This window comes from Topomyia yanbarensis, chromosome 2 (assembly GCF_030247195.1).
Source record: "Topomyia yanbarensis strain Yona2022 chromosome 2, ASM3024719v1, whole genome shotgun sequence".
In the NCBI taxonomy this organism is placed as follows: domain Eukaryota; kingdom Metazoa; phylum Arthropoda; class Insecta; order Diptera; family Culicidae; genus Topomyia; species Topomyia yanbarensis.
Window position 1 is genome coordinate 342,415,028 of NC_080671.1, and position 11,381 is coordinate 342,426,408.

The 11,381-nt window shown below is 37.3% G+C and overlaps 1 protein-coding gene and 1 long non-coding RNA gene across 3 annotated transcripts in view; one reads left to right on the forward strand and one right to left on the reverse strand.

The window, feature by feature from the left end:
* Positions 1–11,381, reverse strand: part of LOC131684094 (protein tincar) — a 487,885-nt gene that overhangs the window by 400,327 nt on the left and 76,177 nt on the right. The gene's annotated exons all lie outside the window — the stretch shown is intronic.
* On the forward strand, positions 10,485–11,339 carry LOC131684103 (uncharacterized). Its single transcript, XR_009304615.1, has 3 exons — positions 10,485–10,860; positions 10,999–11,109; positions 11,182–11,339. It is a non-coding gene; the product is annotated as an uncharacterized LOC131684103 (long non-coding RNA).

Consider the following 11,381-nt stretch of genomic DNA (forward strand, 5'->3'; position numbering starts at 1 on the left):
CGTAATGTTTTTGGATTTTTCTGTTTCTTGTGATGTTTTAAAAAATAGACTAAGAAGGTTAACTTAAATTTTAAGATTCAATTTTTGTAATATTTGTAATTTTTATTCTTGTAGTGCTGTTTACTATGTGATTATGTTTGATTATAGTGTGAAATTATTATAATCAGGTGTGAAAGATACGATGGGTTTTTACGACTATTTAAGTACTGCTTCTTAACTATACCCAGAAGTGGGCTTTTCCCATTCAAGAAACTTTTCATGTAGACCAACAGAGGTCAGACGGAAAATAAGAATAAATAAATAAATAAATAAATAAATAAATAAATAAATAAATAAATAAATAAAAAAATAAATAAATAAACAAATAAATAAATAAATAAATAAATAAATAAATAAATACCAGAGTTTACAATTTTCGCATTCGTGAACAAAATAAGCCGATATTTCACCTACTTCGACCAGCAATAAAAAAGCAAACATACGATGTAACATTGTTTGCTCTCCCACAAGACAGCATTGGATCTCATTTTTTCGCGGTATAATATGAGGTTTCGCGCCTAATGTAAAACTGCCGAATAACTAATGGTTTCTCAAAAATTCACAAAAATGAGTATACAGATCCTTAGAATGAAAATACTGCAATAATGTGGGGAAATAAATTCTATAATGTAATATAATAATGGTTTTTCTTGAACTTAATTTATTACGAGGTTCGAAACTGAGAAATTATCAAGCTTCCATACTGTTTTGTCAACAAATTCTCGCAATTTCTTGAAAGGTGAAAAGTTGGGTCCGTGCTTACTAAGAATGAAAAAGCTGTGCGATAAATTGCTTGTCGTGAGAATGAGCGAATATTTTAACCTCTGATACATACATAAATAAATAAATAAATAAATAAATGAATAAATAAGTAAATAGATGAATAAATAAATTTATGAACGGAATAATTTTTACGCCGCTCCCGAAACACGTGTCTGCCATCATCCCCAATCCTCTTTTTGTACAGTAGCGCACAAAAGTCTTTTGTAGGTGGTATTTCTTCGGTAATATTGGTATATCTGTTATCAACAAAGGAGTGCAGACAAGCCTAACGACGAAAGAATCCTACGTACGTCGCTTGCTATAAACTGTTATAAGGAATCGCAAAAACTTTAGTTTTAAGCTCTTGGTTTAAAATTACGGGAGATAGGTTTCCGACCGTGGAACTTTTCCAAAAAAAATGCTTCGCAGCCGCCATCTTGTGACAAAATCACTTGAAAAATACTTTTTGTACTTCACAAGTAGGATTATAAATCCCATTTTAGAAGATTCCGATTTACCTCTTTATTGTGTCTAGAAAAAATCCCGAAATATGCTTATTTTTTCGTGTTCTACAGTGGTGTAACCCCTTAACAACGCCGTCCTAGCGACTGAATCGCAAACTAATATGAAATGATCAAATAAAGCGCTATATTCCATGTAACAACTTTGCCAAAGACACCATAACTCTAACACAAAGGATAAGAAAAGGTCATTTCTCAGAAAATGCAGGAAATGAAGCACCTACAAAAAACTTTTGAGGCCTTCTGTATGTGCCTTCTCTCTATCTCTCTCTCTCTCTCTCTCTCTCTCTCTCTCTCTTGTCACAAAATTGTAATTGGTTTTGAATTGTTCTTGCGAATTATCAATTCTCAATCCATATACATAACTCAGACAAGACCATGCGTTTTCCCAACGAACATTAAATAATCTGTGAGTAAGTATCTTGCTTGGTCAAATAAACACTAAACAAACAAAGAAATTAATTTACTCAGTACAAAGAGATGTTAGCTCAACTGGCATCACCACCGGATACGTGTTCTCATACAATGCCACCAAATCAACGAACATTGAAAATTATGCTTATTAGAATGAGATCGACTTTTTTTCAAATATAGTACTGTTAATGAATCACCTTATTAAAAGAGATGATACGAGACGCAGATGAAAATAGTTGAAACCGCTATTTTTTCAATGAGGGAAATAAAAATAAAAATAAAAATAAAAATAAAACAATTACCATATTTTTCGCGTGAAATTTTTTAATGTTTTTTTTCAATCTCCACCCACATCTAGCTTTATTTTCAGATAAACATCCAAGCCACTAATATAGACCCGGAACCCGGAACAGCTGCCCCCCACAGACCGCCCTCTCGATGGGCCTGATTACAAATTACAAATTCTGTCGCAAAAAAATATATTTTAGCGACGCATCCTCAGCCATCGAGTGCGGCATCTCACCCGGAGTTGTGATGCGGCATCTATACCAATTGTCGGGGAGAGATTCCACACAACGACATTTTCCCCTGAAATATTAGATGAACTTATTCGTGATCTGAATGCCTTCTAAATTGTCCCAACTATTCAATTGATACATAATTCTAGAGAAAATTTTCAATAGGACGTAAGTAACATTGAGAGGCTCTCTTTGTTTACTTTCTCTTTCGTTTACAGGTCGGACTCGATTATCCGGGGATTCGATTATCCGGGGATTCGATTATCCGTGATTCGATTATCCGGGGAAAATGATTCGATTATCCGGGTGTTTTGAAAAAAAAAAACAAATTTCAACTATAATGTCTAATTATAGTGCTAATTCCATCATTGCAGTCAATAGAAGATTTTTTTCGGGCAATTGGGGGGTCTAGGGTTAACCTCCTCTCAAATTTTAACCTACCTCAAAAATAGCTTATATATGGGTTATTCCGCGCAAAGTGGCCTAAAAAAACAAAACTTGAAATCGACCATCATGGATTGGAACCAGTTTTGAAGAAATTGTTCATTTATAGATAATATATAATAACCTAAATTGTTGTGTCGTTTAAACAGCCCCTCAGTCCATGGGAACACTCTTTACTGTTATCCGACGCGGTACCCGGACACCTTTTTTTTAACAAATAATGAAATTCCGATGTTTTATCCTTAGTTGGAAATTGAAACTTTGTGACATCTTAGAACTTCACTAAGTCAAGCTTTTGGGATAATCATGTTTTTGATGTAGTAAGAAAGCAGTGAGGAGGGACTCCTGAATTTTTTACTACGTCACAGGCCGACGTGGATACCCGGGTACCCCCAAAACTGAAATGCCAATAACTAAGGTAATTTCCAACCGATTTTGATGCTTTTGGGTGTTTCGGATTCAAAAACTCATCCACTTTTAAACTTGGTAAAAATAAATCGGGTTATTCCAATCGGTTCCCGGGAATCCGGATTTCCGGAAGCATGTTCCAGTGCTTGGATACTATTTGTGAATTTCAATGGAATACTAGCTATATGGGTATCAAAATTCTTGGAATTGCATCAGTAGACTGTATCTCGTCGTTTTGAAACCATTTGGTGATTTGACCTCGGAACGGACAATCCGGAGTAGGTTCCTGTGGGGCCGTGAGTGGCCATTCCATTTCAATTTCATTTTTCAAATTGCCATAGGGTCCCGTAACAATAAATAACAGACTTCCGAGACAATTTGAAGAGTTTTGATACTTTGCTAGGGCATTATTTAAATTTACAAATCATACCCTAGTACTGAAACATTACTCCGGAAAATCCGGATTACCAAGAACCAGATCCATTCATTGGGTTCAATGTTACAGAATCCAAAAGTGGACGAGTTTCTGAATCTAAAACATCTAAAAGTGTCAAAATCGGTTAAAGGAAGCCATAGTTATGAGCATTTTAATTTTTGGGTACCCTGGTACCCTCGTTGGCCTGTTATAGGTGTTTTTTGTTGGACACATAACGGTTAATTTCAACAAATTGTTTAACAAAATGTTTTTTCGGATTATATCTCTGGTACTGTTTGCACTAGAATCAATCAGCGAGATATTTTTTAAAGATTTGTTAAGGGATTTCAAAAAAAATGAAAAGTTTTTAATGCCAATATTGCCAAATATGCAACTTTTTAATTTTACACTAAAAGTACATTTTTCTCGTAATACATCGGTTACTGTAGGTCACATAAAACGTCATTATACCTACATTGCTCGGTCGGTTTCTGGCTATCTCTTGGGATAATGATGACATGCTTCTCAGGATTCTGTTTGGGATACTTTTCAAGATTCTGATCGAAGTTTTCTTAGCATCCAAATGGAATCTATTTCAGAACTTCGATTCAATATTTATCCGTATTTCTACGGTTTTTTCTCTAAATTTTGATGCAGGGTTCTAGAGAAAAACTTCTTAAATGTCTAGTGGAATCTTTCTCAAGATAGAATTCCACTGAAGATTATACTTTATTCCAGATACTGACAGAATCATGGTCCTATTATCATTGGAATCCGGTATAATGTCCTGATGAATATCCTGCTTTGAGTTCCAGTCGACTTTGACACAAACAATATTGCTCTTCTCCCATTATCCCGTTCAACAAGTGATTTCTGCTCAGAATCCTAATAGAATCTTTAACCCGTTCGTGCCCTTCTGGTTGATGAACAACCATGTCTCTATATGACTATAACTTTTGGTTTACACAATGTCAAGTAAGGCTAATAACTGCAACTAAGATCTTTCATTTGAGCACTAAAAGTTATAAATATTAGCATTAGAACAGAAGTTATTACAATTAATCTGATTGGGTTCCGCTGAAGCAGTGCTGCCAGGGATAGCTTCTGTTAATGGCGAAATGAAATTTTGGAATATTTTCTTAGCCTGGGAATATTATTGAAAACTGCTGAAACTTTCTAATTTAGATTGCCCTCAATTACCTTTTTTATGCAATTGCACTAGATCGGCAGGTAAATATTGAGCATCTGCAAAAGAAGCACCTATCTTTCTGAAACCAGGTTTTTCGTGTTTCTTGACGCCAACAGTTTTAATGAAAAATAGTTTTGGGACCCTATACGCGGTAGAAAAAAGTTGATCAAGAAACGGTTAACGAGATTCTGAAAAGAGACCCGGCCGTCACTGGAGGTGATTTCAATTCTAGGGTAGCTCAAGCAAAGATGGATGATAGGCTATGTAAAGAGGGCGCAGGAGTACTTCTCGCTGAGGCGCCCGGGAACCTGGTAGTCCTTCGCTAGCGACAAGCATGAGTGTGACAGTTTGCGAAGACTACACGCGTAGTTATTACCTGACAATCCAGTATTGGTCAACAAAATGATGCTACAAGGACAACGACAAGGATCTCTTTATGGGTGCGCAACACGCACTCTTCTAATTAGACTTACTAGACATGTTAGCTGTGCTATGTGACACTCCACGTAAATTAAACTGGAGCCGAGAAACAGACGACCCCCAGTTTACTTACTAACTTTATTTTTTTCTGGTATTCGAGTAATCGTATCAGTTACCACGGAAAATCTAAGCCCTGGGTAATCGAGTTTGACTTGTATTGCAAAAGACACACCTTATTAAAAAGTTTATCTTAGAATTTTTGTACAAATAGCTATAAACAACTGATAAATATCGTTAACTCGTTACCAATATGAATAATAAATGAAAACCAACTGAAAATGCAAATCACACCCTGAACGTCTGAAAAATCGACTAGGGCCAAAATAGGTACATTTACCATAATAGGAAAATTTGCCTTGGTCATTTTATTTCCAATTTCTCCACGAATGAAGCTTAAATTCATGAAATAACGCAAAAAAAAGTTTGATTCGATTATCCGGGTGATTCGATTATCCGGGGTGAGATTTTTTTCAAATCCCCGGATAATCGAGTCCGACCTGTATTACGACGTCATTGCAACACTTTGCACTAATTTTCCAGTACATATCGAAAGCCGACGGTTTTACTAGAATATTATGCAAAGAGTAGAGTAGTAAATGTTGAAATGGCCGAGTAATGAACAGAAGAGAAAGACCCCAAAGAGAATCTCTCATTGTTACTTACGTCCTATTGAAAATTTTCTCTAGAATTTACCAAAAACGATGCGCTTGGACGCACAAATTGATAATATTATTGTAGGTGAATAATAACGATTATTTTACATCTCCAATGCTGTAATTCTTTGAAGTACAAACCTCGCAATATCATATTATCGTAGTACATGTAGAGAGCGCGGCATCTAACCCGACGCGGCTGTTCTCCCGAAATTACCCTAAAGCTAAGTATGCACCTCCTGCGAAATGAAATTTCCTATACAAAACCTATGCATAAAAAACCTGTTTTAATCCACCTAGAGGTGCAATTGTGCCTTTCTCATTTCTTCAAACTATGATTTAATAGCTGGTTCGTACAATATACCATTATGAAAATGTCTTTCATTCTTATTACACTTGGTAAGTATATATACCCAGTAAGAAGAGCATGGAGCTGAACACTCTCACGTAGAGCTAACCTTCGCTCTCAACTTTTTTTTCGACCAGTTGCCAAAGTATGTGTGCTTCATCTAATACTACACATGTTCTCTATCACAGTGTTTGTGACGTGTATGATTTGCGATTGAAACTGATCGAAGTAGTCTGGCCGTCGCAGAGCGTCTTGAAAATTTATTAAAATCGTGCTGCCCTTCAAGTGAGTATAATTTATATCGCATATTAACAAAAAGTTCAGTGCGGAAAAAACTTATTTTACCGTTTTGACATTTGCAGCGGGATAAATATTGATCCTCGCTTAACCATGTCCAGCATATCGTGTCCGATGGGAGGTAAAACTTCGCCAACGCATCGGGCATCCCGGGAAACTTCAAATGCAGGACGTTGTCGACCTGGATTTCAATGGTCAATCGGTACTGGAATTAACGGAACCACCGTGTGCTGCTGCAGCGGAGACGACCGATAAATCGAAAAACAAGTGTGAGTATTCTTATTGCACATATGCTGTCTACAATTTGTGTACCTTACACATCATACAATTTGTGTATCTTACACATAATTGATATTTGCACAAAATGCAAATTTTGCACAAAAAAATAATTAGTATTTACACGAAACGCCATGTGCAATGAAATTGCGTATTTTAATAATTCTCTGGCGTTTTCTTAAGGATTTTTCTACTTCCGTTTTATCATTTATATGTGGTTCCTGAAATGTTGAACTTTTTAAACATTCCCGAAAGTTGTCCAAAATGGATTCTCCATCATGAATGGTTCCAATATGTGCTACTCTTTCAAACGCCCTAATCCAGCAACTAATGTCATTGCAACGTAAATACTAACAGCCGGAATGCTATCATGAAGTGGGGGAACTTCCTCTCCAGGTTTACTGACCGAAATCTTCCATAGGTGTACATCTTCGAATTGTTTCCATATTGTCCCCATTCGTATCTTAAATTAAGCGTTTATTGGTATTGTTTCATACATATACCATGAATTTTTAATGAAGCTTTTCCAACATCCAAAACATACTGATAACAATTCGATCGTAAACCTACTAAAAGGCTTAAGCCGCACTGACATTAAGTCGAGAAAAACCGCTTTGAAAATTTGCTTCAGAAAATCAGAATCAGAATCAATTTTTGATGCAGACACTAATACAATTTTAGGCCAAATTTGAATGATGATTTGATCACTGCACAGCTTCTTCAAAAGTTTCTCTAAACCAAAAACCTATTTTAATCCACCTAGCGGTGCAATTGTGCCTTTCTCAATCATGAATCACGAGAATGTGTGCGTTGTTTATATTCATTAAAAACTTTTAAATGCATATATTACATTTTATTATTATACATCACATGACAACTATATTCAGGAAAATAAATCATTATTCGAGTTCAAAAATTTTGAAAAAGAAAAAACAGCCATGGTAATATTGAACTGAAAAAAGGTGCGAAATCGGCAAAGTCCCAAGTCGATTTTGATAAAAAAAATTTTTCGAGATAACATAAAATCTCGACGTTTCATGCATTTTAAAGATGTTTGGCATCAAAAATACGAATTCGATTTCTGAAATTTCATGGGGTCCCCCCTTTGAAAAAATAATTAGAGTTCCGACTTATATGGGAATTTCATATGTGACCGGACGATTTAGTCTATATTTCCGGACCCATATAAGCGATCCGTACGAAATTTTATATACATCTGTGGGGATATTATAGCAATCATTTGGGACTAAGCTTGTGAAAATCGGCCCAGCCATTTCCGAGAAACTGATGTGAGTTCGTAAATTTTGAAAGATGGCCGCTTTTCCCGGGCACTTCCGGAACCGTCTATGGTGGTCAATGTAGTCAACGAAAGTTTGGTTGGCCGTCGGTGACCTAGAACAGCAAATTCAAGTTGTTTGAGAGACATTTTAGCGAAATTTTTACCTTTTTTGCTTCCATCGGAGTATAGGTTTGAATCACAATTTGCTATGTGATCGCACGCCACAGCCCGTAACTTCGGAACCGGAAATCGGATCGGGATGAAATTAAATAGCCATTTACAGGGACGCAATACCTTTCATTTGAGACTAAGTTTAACCGAATCGGTCTAGCCATCTCCGAGAAACCGATGTGACTGTTATTCTGAATTTAGATACTTCCGCCGGGGCTTCTGGAACCGATGATGGTGGCCAATGTGACCAAAGAGACTTTGAATGGCTGTTAATGACCTAGTACTACAAATCGAAGCAGTTGTGGTCACATTTTGGAAAAATTTTCACCATTATACATTCATTGCAGAATTTCTTAAAATCGACATTTTCTGCGTGATCGTACTCATCACCCTGTAATTCCGGAACCGGAAGTCGGATCGATTAGAAATTCAATAGCAGCCTATGGGAACGTTGCACCTTTCATTTGGGACTAAGTTTGTAAAAATCGGTTCATCCATCTCTGAGAAAAATGAGTGAGATTGTGTTCGCGTACACACACACAGACGCACATACACACACACATACATACACACACATACATACACATACACAGACATTTGCCGAACTCGACGAACTGAATCGAATGGTATATGTCACTCGGCCCTCCGGGCCTCCGTTAAAAAGTCGGTTTTCAGAGCAATTGCAATACCTTTCTATTGAGAAAGGCAAAAAGGTGCAAAATCGGCAAAGTCCCAAAAAGTCGATTTCCAAAAAAAAAAATTCGTGATAACATAAAATCTCGACGTTTCATGCATTTTAAAGATGTTTGGCATCAGAAATACGAATTCGATTTCTGAAATTTCATGGGGTCCCCCCTTTGAAAAAAATTTTGAGTTCCGGCTTATATGGGAATTTCATGTGTGACCGGACCGTTCAGTCTATATTTCCGGAACCATACAAGCGGTCCGTGTGAAATGTTACAGACATCTGTGGAGATAATATAGCTATCATTTGGGACTAAGTTTGTGAAAATCGGCCCAACCATTTCCGAGAAACTGATATGAGTTTGCTAGTTATGAAAGATGGCCGCTTTTCCCGGGCACTTCCGGAACCGTCTATGGTGGTCAATGTAGTCAACGAAAGTTTGTTTGGCCGTTGGTGACCTAGAACTGCAAAGTTAAGTTATTTGAGAGACATTTTAGCGAAATTTTTACCTTTTTTGCTTCCATCGGGGTATCGGTTTGAATCACAATTTGCTATTTGATCGCACGCCACAACCCGTAACTCCGGAACCGGAAGTCGGTTGGGGATAAAATTTAATAGCCATTTACGGGGACGCAATACCTTTCATTTGAGGTCAAGTTTAGTCGAATCGGTCTAGCCATCTCCGAGAAACCGATGTGACTGTTACTCTGAATTTGGATACTTCCGCCGGGGCTTCCGGAACCGATGATGGTGGCCAATGTGACCAAAGAGACTTTGAATGGCTGTTAATGACCTAGTATTACAAATCGAAGCAGTTGTGGTCACATTTTGGAAAAATTTTCACCATTATACATTCATTGCAGAATTTCTTAAAATCGACGTTTTCTGCGTGATCGTACTCATCACCCTGTAATTCCGGAACCGGAAGTCGGATCCATTAGAAATTCAATAGCAGCCTATGGGAACGTTGCACCTTTCATTTGGGACTAAGTTTGTAAAAATCGGTTCATCCATCTCTGAGAAAAGTGAGTGAGATTGTGTTCGCGTACACACACACAGACGCACATACACACACACACATACATACACACACACATACATACACACACACAGACATTTGCCGAACTCGACGAACTGAATCGAATGGTATATGTCACTCGGCCCTCCGGGCCTCCGTTAAAAAGTCGGTTTTCAGAGCAATTGCAATACCTTTCTATTGAGAAAGGCAAAACGTCGCGAAAAGTTCGCGAAAAAAATTTTCGTTTCCATTTCGTAAGCGGTACGCAGCTCTCGCGAAAACGATAACGAAAAATGAAGTTAGCTGAGACACGGTTCGACAAACGATAAGTCTCATAATACTTCCGCGAGACGGCGCTGCTTTCTATGCGCTGTCACCATGGCAAACTTTTTCCTTGCGAAATAATGGTCAGCGGTATTATTTCGTATTTTTTGTATTTTTTTGTATTTTTTTCATCGCAACCTGTCAATATTTCGTAGTTTAGAAATTCAATATATCGAATTTGAATGGTAAGTTTAAAAATATTACTGGAAATGTGATTGTTTCTAGTTTCAAACAATTAAATTTAAATAATTAATATTATTTGCAGCACACCCGAACAAAGCAAATCAGCTCAACTAATCTTGTCTCAACATCCTGGATCTGGCAATCCGCCAATCAACATTAAATCGATGCAACCGCAGCAGTACCAACAACTCCAAATACAGCAATAGCCAACAACCCCTCAAAAAAGGACCACATAGCAATTACTGCTCAAACGAACAACAGGAGTTTACGAATGATGGACACATCGGAAAACATTTCATCGGCACATTAAAACTTGTCTGCCACTATTTTTACCAGCGGTTGCCTTCTTGATTTAGAGAAATCGGAGTCAAGCACAAAAGTCATATTCCAGCCTTGGTTCCTACCAGGACTTTTTTATTCAGTTGGTGCGGCAAGGTGAGACATTTTTATTACCTTTTTTTATTTCGAAAGGATCAGTACCGTGTTTAGTACATTGTAATGTAATACCCTATTCTTCTTTAAAAAGCTCGAGTTCACTCATTTACGGATATTTTTTATTATGATTTTTTTCAGATCGAACACCAACAACATAATAACATGGTAATCACCCAGCAAGAGAACGCAGTGATAATGGGTCAACAGAAAACACAACATCAATATGCTCGGAATGGACTTTCTCTTTCGGTATGTATTTACCAGTAGCATCCCTCCTCCAAACATTCCTTTGCATATCTAGATGTCCTTATCAATTCACAGAACAAACATAATGGCGCGTCATGTTCAATCGGCTAACCGTTTGGAATAAGCGCTCATCATCGGTTTCATGGCAGGGAAGTGAGCAGGCAAAAGAAGGCATCGTTTTTTCCGCAAGGTCGCTCTGGTCAAAATTTCAGCGAATTGCAAGGAATAAACCACCCGAGGAACAGTATCCGTGCTGATTCAGGACGATTTCCCAT